The following is a 12,925-nucleotide window of genomic DNA, read 5'->3' as shown; positions in this document are numbered from 1 at the left end:
GAACCAGGGTCTCAATGAGGTCCATATGTGCAAGCTGTTTCCCGAGCTGCTTATCGGGAACGCAAGAAGGTGGTTCGATAGCCTCCCCCAAGGCAGCATTAGATCTTACCGAGATCTAATGGATGCTTTCCACAGGAGGTTCTTTCAGAAAGCGGAAGCCCGAATCACTTCGGCTCAGCTGCTTTCTATACGTCAAGGTCGCGACGAAAAGATCAGCGACTTTATGACGAGATTCCACAAGGAATGCCTACAAGTAGATGATCTCAATGATCTACTTGTCATTTCGGCATTCCAAAATGGAATCCTGCCCGGAGCTCTCTACAGAAAGCTCGTGGAATGCAGTCCGCAAACAGCTCAAGAGATGTGGGACATTGCGGACCAGTTCTCCCGTGCCGATGAGGCAGACCGTCGCAAACGGTCTTTAGACAGCTCATCCCGAGGAGACAGGAGAAAGCCCGATCATAGCGATCAGGGACATCCTCGCCGAACTCCTTTTGGCGATCAGGGACATCTTCGCCGAACTCCTTTTGAAAGGATTCAAAGGGCTCCGGTGCAAGACCGATTGGGGCCACGTCTCAATCCTGAGAAGCCGCCCGCTCAGTTCGTACCATTGAACAAGTCGAGAGCGGAAATTTTCGAACTGCATTCCGATATGTTCGAAAAACCAAAGCGGATGACGAAATCGGCCGCGCGTCGACCTCAGGATCAATATTGCTCCTTCCATCAAGACCACGGTCACGATACCGAGGAGTGCCGACATTTGGCTGCAGGTATTGATGCTCTTGTGAAAGCAGGGACGTTAAAAAAATACCAAAGCAAGCAGCCGAAAAAGAACAAAAAGCAGAGAGGTGCGAACTGCGCTCCTCAGGATCCGAAAAAGCAACAGGACCCCGAAGACGATGACGAGCTGCAATATGATGGAGTAATCCTGACTATTGATGCTCTCCCTGCCGGGAAGACTAAATCGTCCCTGAAGTCAGAGCGCAGAGGCTTCAATCGAGAGGAGCCAACGCATAAAAGGCTGAAGCAGGACGAAGTGATTACATTTTCAGATGCAGATCCCGTCCCGGCCATCTCTCCTCATCAAGACGCTATTGTCATCCAAGCCGGAGTGGCAAACAAACTGATCCACAGAGTGTTTGTGGATACCGGAGCGTCAGTCAGCATTCTTTTTAAAGAATGTTTCGATAAACTAGAAGTGGATCCAGCTCGGCTCAGTCCAGCTCCACTTCCTCTGAAAAGTTTCGCCCAGGAGGACACCCGCCCTGAAGGTATTATCAGCCTTCCGATCACGGTGGGAAAAGCGCCTACAAGCTCCAGTACGATGATCGAGTTCTTTGTGGTAAAAGCTCGGTCCCCGTACAACATCATCTTGGGAAGAGACTGGCTCAACGCAGTTCGGGCCGTTTGCTCTACTTATCACCTCACCATCAAGATTCCCACTAAAGGTGGGATAGCGGTCATCCGAGGTGATCAAAAGAGAGCAAAAGAGTGTCTGCAGATTGCGCTTAAAAGCGCCGAGCAATCAGATCGGCATCATCAAGCATAGCAATCACAGCAGCCGGAGTCTGAGGCAAGCGAAATGACCGAAGTCACACCAGAGTCGAACTCAATGACCGTTCAGTTATACGAAGATGATCCATCCAGAACGGTCAAGATCGGTTTCGCGGGAACGCCTCTACTCCGGGAAAAGACCATCCAGCTCCTCAAGAAGTACAAAGATGTCTTTGCATGGTCTCCGTTGGACATGACCGGAGTGCCCCCTGAGGTAATCACTCATCGGTTAAATATTGATCCTTCAGTCCGGCCTATAAAACAGAAGCAAAGACTCTTTGCGGCAGAAAGAAATCAAGTCATCCATGACGAAGTCCGCCAATTACTGAAAGCGGATGTATTATTCGAGGTGAAATATCCTTCTTGGGTGGCCAATCCTGTGATGATCAAGAAAAAAGAAGGAGGATGGCGGATGTGCATAGATTTTACTGATCTAAACAAGCACTGTCCTAAAGATTGCTATCCCCTTCCGAACATAGATAAAAAAGTAGAAGCTTTGATCGGCTTCGAAATTTTCTGTTTTCTTGATTTATACAAAGGCTACCACCAAGTTTTAATGGATGAGAATGATGCTTCAAAAACGGCTTTCATTACTGACTTCGGCATCTTTGCTTATAAAAAGATGCCATTCGGTTTAAAGAATGCCGGAGCCACATATCAAAGGATGGTAGATAAGCTTTTTCGGCATTTGATCGGAAAAGAGGTTGAAGTGTATGTTGACGACATAGTCGTCAAAAGCAGAAGCACCTCGGAGTATGAAGACAACCTCAAATCCACCCTCGACGTGCTCAAAAAAGCCAACCTCAAACTCAATCCCCAAAAATGTACCTTTTTGGTAGATTCGGGAAAGTTTCTGGGTTGTTGGGTTTCAAGGGACGGACTCAAGGCAAATCCCTCAAAAGTTCAAGTTGTTCAGAACATGGCGATGCCGAAGTCCATACATGATGTGCAAAGACTAACTGGATGTCTAGCCGCACTGAATAGATTCCTTTCCCAAGCAGCCGAAAAGCAACTACCGTTCTTCAAAGTATTGAAAAAGGCACCAAAGTTTGAGTGGGGAGCCGAGCAGAAAAAGGCTTTTGACGAGCTCAAAAGTTATTTAGCCAAGCTTCCAATTCTCTCTGCTCCAACAGATGCCGAAGTGATATTCTTATACTTAGCGGCATCAGATCAAACCATTAGCGCGGTGCTTGTACGAGAAGAAGGCCTAAAGCAGCTTCCCATCTACTTTACAAGCCGAGCATTAAGAGGTCCAGAAACAAGGTATCAACCTCTGGAAAAAATTGCTCTGGCATTAGTAAATGCAACAAGGAGACTGCGGCCATACTTCTATGCTCACAAGGTATGCGTCTTAACCGATCTGCCACTTCGGCAAGTTTTGACCAAGCCAGAAGCATCAGGCAGAATCGCCAAATGGGCCATAGAGTTGGGAGAACACTCAATAGAATATCTACCTCGGAAAGCCATCAAGGGACAAGCCTTGGCAGATTTTCTTGCAGAGGCAAAGTTCGATCAAGCAATCCCTGTTATTGCCGAACAGAAAAATCCTGCCAATGACGAACTAACACAGCCCCAAGAATCCGAAGTAGAACCGCCGGACTGCTGGAGTGGATTCGTAGATGGAGCTTCGAATAAGACGGGAAGTGGAGCTGGTATTCTACTTATCGCTCCCGACGGACACGAGGTAACTTATTCACTTCGGTTCTTATTCCCAACTACTAATAACGAAGCCGAATACGAAGCCCTCCTTGCCGGACTTCACTTAGCGCAAAGTCTATTTGTCAAATCTCTCAAAATCCATTGTGATTCACAAGTCATAGTGAATCACATGCTGGGCACAAGTGAAGCCCGAGATGAGAGGATGAAAAAATACTTGGACAAAGCGCAAAGCATTAGCCGAAGTTTCTCTTATTTTCGGATAATCCGCATTCCCAGAGCGGAAAACAGCCGAGCAGATACTTTAAGTAAGTTGGCCTCATATCCGAGCTCAAAGGTGGAGGAATTACTACACCGAAGCATTGATGAAGCTGAGGTACATTCAGTAACCAGCTCGCCGAACTGGATGACGCCGATCTTACAGTATCTAGATCAAGGACAACTGCCCGAGGATAAGAGAGAAGCTCGGAAAATCACATGCCGAGCACTTCGGTATGAACTTCATGAAGGAGTCCTATACAGAAAGTCCTACCTTCAACCGTTATTGCGATGTGTAGGACCAGAAGAGACGGACTACATCCTTAGAGAAGTTCATGAAGGATCTTGCGGTAGCCACATGGAGCTAGAGCTTTAGCTAAAAAAGTTCTGAGATGGGGATATTATTGGCCAACTTTGGTACAAGAAGCAGTGCAGCTCGTCAAGACATGTACGAAGTGCCAAATTCATGCAAATATCCCAAGGATGCCGCAGACCGATCTATGTGCTATGCAAAGCCCTTGGCCTTTTATGCAATGGGGCATAGACATAGTAGGACCACTACCACAAGCTCCTCGGCAAATGAAATTCCTTATCGTTGCCGTGGATTACTTCACGAAGTGGGTGGAGGCTGAACCATTAGCTACGATAACGAGCTCGAAGGCATTGGATTTCGTCTGGAAGAACATAGTGTGCCGATTTGGCATACCCCACATCCTCATTTCGGATAATGGGACTCAGTTCACCGACAAGACATTCAAGAATTGGTGCCAAGAGCTGAATATTCAACAGCGGTTCACTTCGGTCTCCCACCCACAAGCGAACGGACAAACGGAGGTAACAAACCGTATCTTGGTGAAAGGGTTAAAAGCTCGGTTAGAACAAGCCAAAGGACAATGGGTAGAAAATCTCCCTCAAGTCCTATGGTCCTACCGAACTACACCCAAAACCTCCAACGGTGAAACTCCGTACAGTCTGGTGTACGGCACTGAAGCCGTGATTCCGGTTGAGATCGGCATACCCAGTCCTCGAACTCTAAATTTCTCCTCAGAAATGAATGATGACGGACTGAGAGCCGAACTAGATCTGGCCGAAGAAAGAAGAGAATTGGCCTGCATAAAAGCAGCCAAGTACAAGGAGCAAGTAGCCCGGTATTATAACCAAAGGGTGAAAAAGCTGCAATTTCAAGTGGGAGATCTCGTCTTGAGAAACAACGAAGTAAGCCGAGCAGAAAAGCTGGGCAAACTCGAACCCACATGGGAAGGTCCATATCGGGTGTCAGAAGTCCTCGGCAAAGGGTCTTACAAATTGACTCACATGTCAGGAGAACAAGTACCCCGAACATGGTACATTTCCAACCTCAAGAAGTTCCATTTGTAAGAGACAGTCCGGTCAGTCAGTCTTATGTCTAGTTCGGTCCTAGGGGTATGTGCTTTCTTTGTTTTTTACTTGTTTTTCATGTTTGTCTATGTGCGTTTTGTTCGTCTATGTGCGTTTTGTCTGTCTATATGCGTGTCGTCTCTTACAAATGTTACTGAGGTATCTTGTTCTTCGAAGGCTGATCCCCTTTTTAGAACATATATAAGCCAACGATTGTGAGTCCAAGCTTCTAAGGAGGATACAAGACCACAATTCAGCTTAAGAAACAAGCAGTTCGTCTGAAACGAACTGCAACAAAGGGAAAGTCCGATCCACGCGATAAAACTCGCCGAACTAGGACAAGGGAAAGTCCGATCCACGCGATAAAACTCGCCGAATTAGGACAAGGGAAAGTCCGATCCCCAAATTAGGACAAGGGAAAGTCCGATCCGAGCGATAAAACTCGCCAAATTAGGACACAAGCTTAGTCCGGTCAAAGAAATTTACTTCATAAGACCAAAGACGAGTCCGGTCAAAGAAGTTTACTTCATAAGACCAAAGACGAGTCCGGTCAAAGAAGTTTATTTCATAAGACCGAGGACCAAGTCCGGTCAAAGAAGTTTACTTCATAAGACCAAAGACGAGTCCGGTCAAAGGAGCTTACTTCATAAGACCGAGGACGAGTCCGGTCAAAGAAGTTTACTTCATAAGACCGAGGACGAGCACGATGAAATCTTTTCGCTGAGCTGTAAATACGCAGTGATAGAAGCGAAATGAAGATTTCATTTATTAAAACTTGTTCGGCATACAACTCCGCTGCCCTACGAGAAGGCGTTACGCTATTACAAAGGACTATTCTACTGTCCCTGGTTGCTAAAGTTGAGCCATCTATTCACAAAATCCTCGTGAAGCCGAGTTCGGGCGTTCTCGGCAGCTGAAGAATAAGCAGGTCGACGAGGTGCTCTAATCGACCTACCGCCTCTTCCCTGAGCCCGGGAAGCTCTAGCACCTCGGCGGTGAAGAGTCTCTTCACGAAGCATTTGTTGATCTTGCTCACTCATAATCACAGCTCCTCTACGAACTTCAGTCCGTCCTTGTCTTGACGTTTCCGGTTGCTCCTGAGTCCGTTCTCGTCTTGACGTTTCCGGCTGTTCCTGAGTTCGTTGCTGACGTGGAGTAGGGTTTTGAGCAAGTGAATCAGGGGTTTGAGCTGGAGTGCGACCATCTGTTGGCAGGAAATGCCTAAGGAATCTCTCGATTGAGGGACGCCGGGAAAGAATGATGTCGTACCGAGAAGCCCAGCGCCGCAATGATTTCACGACTTGTTGGCAAGCCGAGCTCTCCAGCGCATTGTTCCTCCGGAGTACGTGATATTCCTCCCACAGTTCGTCAACTCGTTCCTGAACTTCAGAGATGGTCATTCCCCCACGCCTGCAGATGAAATCCTCATACGCAGTCCTCTCAGCGACGGCAGTGTTCAGCTCGGCCTCCAGATCTTTCTTTTCGGACTCTAAGTCCTTATTGTCGGCCTCCAGCTTCACTAAACAAGCCAAGAGTTCGTCATTCTTCATCTGGTCAGCTATGGCTTTTTTCTCAGCTTCGTCTAAAGCGGAAGAGTACAGCTGCTTCCAGTGAAGTACCTCCAGCTCCTTAAGAGTTAAGAATACAAAGCAGCCTATGTCAGTTCGGCATTTCAGTTTGCTGAGCAGGTAGTAAACCACAACAGGAGTAAAAGAGAGTACGAAAAGCTATACGAAGACACAAGTGCAGAAAGAAGAATTTTTTCATTCATAAGAAAAAAATTTTACACAAGGCGGGCTTCAAGGCCATTTTACAAGAAGGAAGAAACTAAACTAAGAGAAGGGAGACGAAATCATACTCCGCCAGCTTCGTCTCCGGCTCCTCGGTGAAGTTCAGCTTCCTTCTCCTTGTCTGCCTCAGCTTCAGCCTCGGCCTCCTTGCTCCCCCCAGCCTGCTCGGTGCCCCCATCACCGATCAGCAGCACCTCTTGCTCGGCCTGCCTGTCTCCGGTCTGCAGATCAAGCTGCTCGCTCTCACCCTCTCCGTGGAAAATTGGAGCGGGTGAAACTGGCCCTAAGGAGGCAAAGATAGCCTCCATATTCCCGTCCCGGTCAGCTCGGCAACTACGAACTCGGTCAGCAGAAAGCAGGACCGAGGACGAAGCAAGCTCCTCAAGGAGCGGCAGACTCTGGAGACGAGCTGCTATCTCTCGGCCGTACAGCGGCAGAACGACTTCGGGCCCCTGCTCGGCATTATCGGTCATCAGTTTCAGCAGATCACCGACAAAGGCCGAAAATTGATTGCTCAGAAAGAGTTTCTCCGCGAAAGCACGGAGAACCTCCCCTTGGGCAACCACGGCGGCAGCATCCCTCCGTTTCGTCTGCTCTCGCTGGATGACGAGCTGATTTTTGGCAAACTGGGCTTCATCCTGGGCCGAGATCCTAGCAGCTCTGGCCTTCTCAAAGTCTGCCTTAGCCTGTTCGGCCTGGTGACGAGCAGCCGCCAACTTCCTCTGCATCTCAGCATAATCGTTGGACGCTTTGGAGAGTTCAACGGCGACGAGCTTGGAGAGCATATCGTTCCTCTGAAAATGGAAAAAGGAAAAAGTCAACCGAGGGGCCACAAAAAATATAGGAAAAAAGCAAGGCCAGAAAATCAAGAAGAGAATTCACCTCGGCGAAGTCCGTGGGCCATAAAAATGGCTCACAGATATGTTCCGAAGGAGGCGCCAAGACCACGTCTTTCTCTGGCGCTCTTGGGGGCTTCTGGGTCTTCCCCTTCCTATTTGCCGAAGTCGACTCCGGCTTCTTTGGATCCGAAGAGGTCTTTTGCCTCTTCGGATTCTTCTCGGCATCAGACGCCGAGCTGGTGGTTTTCGGCCTCTCCGGTTCCTTAGATTCGGAGGATTTGCGACTAATCTTGTTCAGCAAGTTCACTGCCAAAAAGCAAGAAAACAAGGTTAGTTTTCGTCGTCAAGGCAGTAATGCATAAAAAAGAATTCCTCACCCTCAGTCTCTTCGTCCGAAGACGAGGAGTCGAACACGAAGTCGCCCTTGACGAGCTCAGACTCCAGGTACTGCTTCCTAATCATAGGAATCTTATTGAGCTCGCCCTCGAGCTCGTCCAACGGTTCTAACCGAGGATGAGGAATCACGGACTTCGGCCCTCTCCAGGGAAAGCCCGGAGCCGCTGTCCTATTATAAAAAAAGAAGCGATGTTGCCACTTTGGCCACTTGGTTTTGCAGAAGGCCCTAAAAGGCTGTAAAGGGATCAAGTAAAACCAAGATCCTTTCCTCTTAAACTGGAAGAAATTAAGGATTGCCCTCAGAGACAGATCCTTATCTAGCCTACGCAGTTCGGCAGCAAAGGCCGATAAGTGCCTCCAAGAGTTCGGAGTCACCTGACCTAAAGGGAGTTGAAAAAAATCTAGCAGCTCTACAAAGGCAGGGGGAAGAGGGAAACGAAGCCCGCATTCCAAGCCGGCTTCATAAACGGTGGCGTAACCCTCCGGCGGCGAGTCAGCCCTATGAAGGTCGTCGGGAATCGCAACCTTCCCCCCAGGAAAAAAATATTTTTCGTGTAAGGATATCACAGTATCCTTACTCAAGATGCTGTGAAAATACTCTACGGTCTTCTCCCCGGATTCCTTCCGGCTAGAAGACCCCTTATCCCCTTTCCTACCGCTACCTGACTCAGAAGAAGAAGAAGAAGACATGGTTCTTACTCTTTGAAAGTCTGAAGAAATTCTGAAGAAATTCTCGAAAGCGGAAGGAAATTTTTACGCAAAAGAGAGAGATTGCAGAAGAAGCAATAGCAAAAGTGTTCAACTAATGAAGAAAGGACGTATTTATCAGATTCGGAGAAGATTTCAAAATCATCGCACCGTTTCGAATCCCACCTTTTCAGGATTCAACGGCCGGATTTTACTGTCGCATTTAATGCAGTCACGCGCAAGGCACGTCCCCTGACGTCAGCCTCCCCCGTACCTTTATCCAGAATGCCGAAGTGACTCGCTTCGCCGAAGTGATTCACTTCGCTTTTCGGGGGGGGGTAGTGATGGGGTACGTACTAAACAAGCCCAATAGCAGTGACGGCCCATCAGCCCAAAGCCCAAGGAAGAGTATCAGTTCGGCATTACCAAAGAGTTCGGCCCCAGCCTACAGCTCGGCATTACCAAAGAGTTCGGCCCCAGCCTACAGCTCGGTAAAAGCCGACCAATCAAGCTCTACTCTCAGATCGGCAAAAGCTGCTCGGCAATAGTTCAGAAGTTCGGTCTCAGTATTCGACCGAACTGGGAGATAGTGGACTCATGCAGAACCTCCACGACCTCCACTACACGATCTATTTAGTGGTGTCAACTCATGCAGGATCTCATGCAGGATAGCGGACCAAACAAAGAGATAGTGGACCCATGCAGGATCTCATGACCTCCACGACATCCACTACCTAGTTAGTGGTGATGCAAGCCACGACCTAGTTAGTGGTGATGCAAGCCACGATCTTAGTTCAATGTATAAATAGAACTTAGATCAGATAGAGGAGGGGCTCGAGACATCAAATAACATATAGCAAGTCTGTATTTGTAAGCTGTAAACCAGATCAAGCAATACAATCTTGCCTTCCTTTCTTCCCGTGGACGTAGATTTACTTCAGTAAATCGAACCACGTAATTCCTTGTGTCGTGATCTATATTCATTACCTGCATTTACTACCATCAAAAATTCGCCCAACCATCAGAGTGTGTCCGGATAGCCTCTATGTCTATCTTGTTTTCTTTCGAAGTGGTGTCTTGCTCCTTTTTCCTTGGGTCTTAGTTCTTGTTTGGTGCTGCTTTTTCTAGTATGTGTTTTTGGTGCTAGTGGTTATATGGAGTTTGTTGGTTGGTTTTATTGTTTTTAGGATCTTGTCTTGATGTTGTTGCTTTGCGGATTTTCACTCACCATCTTAGTGGTTTGAGACTGTTTGATTATAAAAAGAAGGTAATGGTGTTATTGTCCCATGTTTCATTTCTGTCCGAGCTGTTTTTCATGTGTATTTTATAATTTTATCGTCGTAGTTTAATTTTATGCAGCTAATTAGTCTAATTGTTTTTTAATAATTGTATTATTAAAGTCTAGATTCAGAAAACGTCGCTTTTTTTTAATTGTGTGTGTGCGTGTGTGTGTTTTTACATAGTTTTAACCCATATATAGCCGTTTTGTGCATCTTATTAGCTTACTTAATTACATTTTATTTTCTTCTCTTTTAATTCATTGTACTTTGTATCTCTATATTTAAATTCTTCTTTATGGTTTTAAGTTTTCTTATGTATTTTATCCACCATATATTTGAAGTAATTGTAAGACATTTTAATTCTTTTGCATTTTAATTTTATAAACCATTAGATTTGTAATATTTTATGGTCTTAAATTAATTGTAATAAATAATTAAGGGATGATTTAGCAATTGATTATACCTTCTTACTAGTATATACTTCTCATGTCCCATTAAAATGAAACATTTTTCTTTTTGGATTGTTAAATTAAAAACGAAACGTTCTCTGAAATGGAAACAGCTCTCTCTCTACTTTTTCATCTCTGTTACTTTTCTCTCTATGCATTAACTCACAAAACAATACTCCACCCGTTCCATGTTAATAGAGTCATTTTACTATTTCGGAAATTTCCAAGTTAATTGAGTCATTTTTATTTTTGGCAAAAAGCAACCATCTCTCTTACTTTATTCTCTCTTCATCTCTCTTAATTTATTCTCTCTTACTTTATTCACCATCCACTCAACACACTATTCTTAAACTCCGTGCCGGAAAGAAACGCCTCTATTAATAAGGAACGGAGGGAGTATTACATAAAATCCTATGCCGATTCTTAAATATGCAATATTTAATGGGACAGATGGAGTATATCAAAATAGCGCATAATCAGTCAAGGTATACTTAATGTTGTTTACATGGTTTAAGAACTAATAATCTCTTAAATCTCGTTCTTCATCATCATAAAAAAATAAACCTATCTCAATGTGAATTTGGGCAGTGAACTTACTTATTTTAAAAGTAATTGACTGACTGATTTATGATTCTGGATCCATCACAAAATCAGCTATATAAAAGATTAATCTATTTCTGTATTAAGTATAAAAGAGTGTAAAAAAGAAAACCTTGAACAATAATATCTCATTCTCGACATGCTAAATAATACTCCCCCGTCTCGTAAAATGGAAATTTTTTGAATGATACGAGTTTGAATGGACAACTGGTAAAATAGAAGAGATATAAAAAAAATTGATTGGAGATTAATAGTGGAAAAATGAGGCCAATTCATTAGAAAAAAAAGTTATTAAAAATAAAAGTTGTCTGTTTTTATGGGACGAACTAAAATGAAAAGAATGTCTATTTTAATAGGAGGAAGGGATTAGAATCATTTATGCATAAGAAGATCTAAAGCTTAGTTTTAGTATAGGACTCCAATGATCGTCTCATTATTTATGTAGTTAGTTTGGCCTATTTTACTATCAAGTCGATAGTTAGTTTTAAATTTTATCTTTTGAATTAGGAAGTTTAAAATCAAATCAGTAGGTGGTTGGGGAGGGGGGAGGGGGTAAAGTAATTGACTAATAAAACCTTATCTCAGTAGAATTTCATGTTGTATCTTTATATTTTTTATAATTAGTTGAATTAAGCACGCAAGACATGCAAATACGTTAAACGAGTGTTCCCTAATAAATAATCGAAAAGAGTTTCTGGAATTGTGGGCGAGATTTTGTATATGATTTCACACCAACATAGACCATTTCAATTTCCACTTTTCGTCAAGTCTAGAAATATTGAAATGATTAAATGTACCCAGTTTATTTTTAAATAATTATAGTTGAGGGATTGACATTTCTTGGATATGTACAACTTGTAAACGAATTTCAATGGAACCTTCGACATTTGTCTGTGATGAGTTCTGACTTCTGGTAGACAAGGTTATAATGGTGGCCCAATGAAAACCATAAGATAAATTATACTCTAATTAAATTTGATTTAATTTCGAATGGTGGAATTGTTTTTCTCTACTTATTTATGAGGTACTACATGATTTAAATAATTATGAGATTCTTTGTATCCGATGTTACGTAATTATTGGTATTAAATTTTATTTAATTTCGAATTTGGAATTGTTTTTCTCTAATTATTTATGAGGTACTACATGATTTAAATAATTATGATATTCTGATATCCGCCATTATGTAATTTTTTTTGTGATTTTTTATGGCAAATTCAATACTAAAGAAAGACTTTCAACAATGGATGTCCGGGATACCAAGAATGATCTGTGTTCTTTGCAAGAGGGAACCATAGACAATGGAGCACATTGTCTTTAATTATAGGGTATTTTGTGATGAGTCTTTACAGAGAACCACTAGTAACTTCATAGCATGGAAAAGCCCCTCATTCCAAAAGTTTAATAAGAAACTTTGGTTAGCCTTAGCCTTCAAGAGTGTCAACTCAATTGGGAGTTCGAGAAAAAATGTTTATTCTGGAGACTCAGTACTTGGATTTGAGGTTAGTGCCCAAAATTTCTCATATCACTTAAAGGAGATGAATGGAATTAATTTAGAACTTGGAGAGAACCTAACAGCATCCACATTCATGCTTTTGCTCCCTGCTTTTTGGCAAGAGCACAACACCCATATCCATGCTCTTCCGCAAGGACATACTCAAAGGTCTCACCATTCTATTATCTAATTTAAATAAAAATATTTCCTCAATATTAAAATGCATTAAAATACCCAAAATACTATTACAAATTACTAAAAAATTAAAAATTACATAACTAAAGTCCTAAAATTAAAAATTACATAATTAAAATCCTAAAAATTAAAAATTACATAATTAAAATCCTAAAAATTGAGATTGAGAGAGTTGTTTGGTTTAGTGTGATATTTTTTTGTTTGAAATGGGAGTATTTATAGATGAAAGTATGAATTTTGGGGAAAAGATAATGAAAAATAAATTTAAAGTGTGGAAAAAATGAATATATTTTATTAGGAAGTGGAATTTTTTTTATCACATCTGAATTTTCAGATTTTTTCAAAATTT

The sequence above is a fragment of the Salvia splendens genome, chromosome 15 (genome assembly GCF_004379255.2).
Source record: "Salvia splendens isolate huo1 chromosome 15, SspV2, whole genome shotgun sequence".
Classification (NCBI taxonomy): Eukaryota; Viridiplantae; Streptophyta; class Magnoliopsida; order Lamiales; family Lamiaceae; genus Salvia; species Salvia splendens.
The sequence above is the reverse complement of the archived record's forward strand: the minus strand, read 5'-3'. Positions refer to the sequence as shown.